This window comes from Capsicum annuum, unplaced genomic scaffold (assembly GCF_002878395.1).
Source record: "Capsicum annuum cultivar UCD-10X-F1 unplaced genomic scaffold, UCD10Xv1.1 ctg82873, whole genome shotgun sequence".
NCBI lineage: Eukaryota > Viridiplantae > Streptophyta > Magnoliopsida > Solanales > Solanaceae > Capsicum > Capsicum annuum.
In genome coordinates, this window is record NW_025893698.1 from 1 (window position 1) to 4,144 (window position 4,144).

General features: G+C 37.0%; 1 pseudogene; it reads right to left on the reverse strand.

Moving 5' to 3' along the window:
- Nucleotides 1-7: 7 nt before the first annotated feature.
- LOC124895540 lies at nucleotides 8-4,135 on the reverse strand (annotated as a pseudogene).
- Between the last annotated feature and the right edge of the window lie 9 nt (nucleotides 4,136-4,144).

A 4,144-nucleotide genomic window follows, 5' to 3' on the forward strand; every position in this document is an offset into this window, starting at 1 on the left:
GATAAGTTCAAAAATTGGACACTTGTACCAATAACATATCCAAGCATGTGATGAACTCACGGTCATTTGAAGATTGATTGCCAACAGACTCAAAAAGGTCGTTCCCCTCGAAAGTAAACCCCCAGCGGCTTGGTGCAGGGCCAGCTATATAAGCACATGCTCTCTCATCTGTATCCTTTAAAAATACCTGGTAATAAAATGAAGGAAAGAATTGAAATTATAGAAGCCGGAAAAATCTTTGACTCGCAATAGAACTAAAATTTAAAACATACGATTTTTAATAGTGTCACAAGAAGCCACTTGAATCATCCAAGTAAAGGCAGAAAACAATAATTATACCGGAGAAACAAAATCTTCTTACCTGCTGATGCTGCAAACCAAAGGGAGCAGTGCTAAACAGGATTGGACTGTACTGTTGTGTTTTCTCAAAACCTTTTGTTGGTTTGACAGTTCCCAGATAGTCAAGGATGCATGACTCAATATCTTCCTCTAAGAAGTCTCCAACCATACTCACGTGACAAAGGACGATTATTTTTATAACAAAATGAAAAGGAAACACAATAACAGACTTGGAGGTACTATGTTCAAATGAACAGAACAATATAAAAAAAAAAGGGCAGCCCGGCACACTAAAGCTACCACTATGCGCTGTGTCCGGGGAAGGGCCCCACCATAAGGGTGTATCATACGCAGCCGTACCTTGCATTTCTGCCAGAGGCTGTTTCCAAGGCTTGAACCCGTGACCTCTTGGTCACATGGCAGCAACTTTACCAGTTACTCCAAGGCTCCCCTTCAAATGAAGGGAACAATATAATAACCAAAAAAAAACTATTGAAATGCTTTTTGTAAAGAATACAAAGTTCACCTCCATGTTGTCAGTGACGAATTGATCCATTACAGCTGCTCTTACACTTTCCAGAGTTAAGTTTTGCAATGAATGTGGAGTTGGCTCAACAAAACGCTCATCTCCGTTTAGCATAGCAAGCATGAGCTTATGGGCAGTTGAGCGTTCTAAACTCTTAGGGATAGAGCGATAATATGACATGTACAACTGTTTAGCTCGGTCAAATGCATCATCCGACCAAACACTATGCTGTATTGCATACACATTTAACTTTAGTGAGAATATTGTTTAACAACACAATAGCAAGTTAGTGTTCTCAATTGTACGGATGATTGGCACAATGGCCACACACAACTCGACCAGAAAATCATAACTTTGAACATCTCATCGCAAAGTTTCAAGTTAGAAAACAAAGCATTCCTGATATCATAGCCCAATAATTGTAATAAAACCTTGGCAAGTGGCAACATTCCAAGGAGAACTTGTCATTTTTCATCTAAGTAATATCGAAAAGCACCGTTTTTATTTTCGGGAAAACAAGTGGGAGATGATAAGCAACATTGAAAATAACTTCACAAATTGTATTTAGTATTATAATAGTATGAACTACTTAATATGTTGCTTTCATTGAAATTACCTCAAGCACCATATGAAGTAACTGGAAGGCAGCACGCATTGCATTGTCTCGCAAAGTAAACCGGAACTCCATGCAGATAAATTCTTCTGTCGACTCCAGTGAGCAATTTATGAGATGATTCACACAGAAAAGCTCTACCTGGAGGCACATCATAAAAGATCAAAAGTTTACAGATGTCATCATTCCGGACGATGTCTATACAGGCAGATTCACAAATATGTCCAAAAATAAACAATCTATAAAAGCCAGGAAATTTTTCACAAAGGTAAAAGGTAAAATTGGTTAGAAGAAAGTAAAACCACACCAAATGAATAGGAGAAGTTATCTTCAATAACACACCAAGTCCAAAGAACATAATATCAGAATCCCCAATTAGTGCACGAATTGTCAAGAACATGTAGAAGTATCGTGTATACTCTAGTCTTTGTTATATCAACTAATTTAGGTTACTAGTTGAGTAAGTGCACAATTAAGACTAATGATACAACTTATGATTAAGATATATGGGACAAAAATCAGCAAGAATTTGCCAGATCAAAAATGAACTGAAAGAGCTAATATCAACTTGATGCAGTATCACTATTCTATTTTACAAACTTTGATCAACACAAACAACATACTAGAGACCTTCTGTTTCTCTAGCTATTCAAAAGGGCAGACAACATGTGGGCAACTTCATCAAGAATAATGGATCCTAACCTGTTCTCTTGAAAAGTTCCCAACACGTCCCCCTTTACTCAAAGTTCAAACATCCACAATCACGGATCCTTTTTCATCAGAACTTTCAGCTGCCCGTCCACCTCCGACGATAAGTCTCATCACCCCACAATTGGCTTCATTTTTTGTAATCTATCAAATTACAATTAAAAGGTCAAAAACTAGAGCAACTATCAAGCAAGAAAAAAGAAACACCTCTCCTACTTTTATTTTTATTCTTATTTGGTTGCAAGATCTCAAATGTTTCTCAACTGTAAATCAATTCCTATTCATTCCGGTACACCAAGAAAATGAGCTTGTGAACTCAATTAGAGGAATCAAAAAATCCTAAAACTAGGTAATGTTAAAATTTCAGACTTCTTAAAGGAAATAATAGGACGAACAGTAGAGTCCAAATATAACTTGAACATATTACAAGGCCTTACCTTATAATGTATAGGAATACCATTTGAAAGACGTCTTTGAACGATCCCAGTTTCATTGTCATAGGATTTAGTGATATTTGAATTCATCTCCACTGGGACAAAGGACGGGCACCTTTTCAACCTCAGCTCTTCAAGTTGGTCTGATGTGATCAACTCTGTCGGCACCTCAAGCTGGAAAAATCAAAGAAAAAGCAGTGAACAATAATCATCCACAAGTTGTCAACCAAAAACTTCTACCTTGCCTTCATAAACTGAGAAGAGTTTCAGGTAAGAAAAAGAAAACAAAATTCATACTACTACTATTTATCAAGAGAATACATTTGAAGTAAACAGTAGCAGTTAGCGCCCTGAACTATCAGCTAGGAAAGCCCGTTGATCCATAAACAAAGTAAGCGACTGAAAGCAGTTAAAATATGAGAGAACTTAAAAAATCTACCTCCGGTTCTGGCTCAATTGGTTCCTTTAGACCTGATTTGATAGCAGTTGTAATCTCCTCTGGAGATATTTTGAATTCATCTTCTCCTCCTCCTTCAACATGCACCCTTGTTGGAACACATACTACAATTGCTGCAGGGAGGGGTGCTGATGGTTTTCCAAAGTCAGATATATATTCCAACACTTCAGCACCAGTGGCATTTACCTGAAATGCAGTTAGGTAATAGAAAATATTGTTAAGAGCTTCAACCATCAAGAAGCAACAGTATTGAACACTAAAAAACATATCAAAATATGGTTGGCACAATTGACTGAGTAGCACATTGATTACAGATTAAGATATCAGATACCTACCAAAGGAGCAAATATAGGCAGGTTCAGCAAATAATAATAAATTAACGCTTGTTCATCATATAAACCACAAATAACTGTGATTGGATGCAACATGTTGGACTGATATGGAATCTCCAAGATAATCTAAAGAGACAATGTGGAGAATAGAAGTCCACTGCAAGTATAGAAGCATCGATTAAACGATTACCTCCTCTAAAGTGATGGTTCCGGCAACAGAAAGCAAGCTTTCATGCCCTTGGCTTTGATCCATAATAGTATGGCCAAGTGCATCACTCTCCATAACAAAATCCAAATTATCCACTGATGAAACATTGTCGATCATGGCAGCTAATTGCTCACTATCTTTTAGCAAGGCATCTGTATAACGAGCTAACTCGCCATTTGTGACACCAAATTCTTTAAGCCTTCGGACCTTTACCATATACAGGAGAACATCATCAAAGTTGAAGAAAAACAATAAGCAGGAAAACGAGAAGAGAAGGATATGATCAGAATAAAGAAAAATGAATACCCCAATAGAACAAATGAAAAGAAAAGAGGCATCAAGGAATTGCAGAGAACAACCTCGATCCATTTTTTAAGAACAGCACAGAAAAATTTGCAAAGGAAAGATATGCATGAGACCATCTCATCTAAAGGCTTACGTTGTTAGAGAGAATAACCTTTTGTTTACTTATTATTTCTTCAGCAAAATAAACATCAACAACATCATAATCAAGAAGAGTACAATGG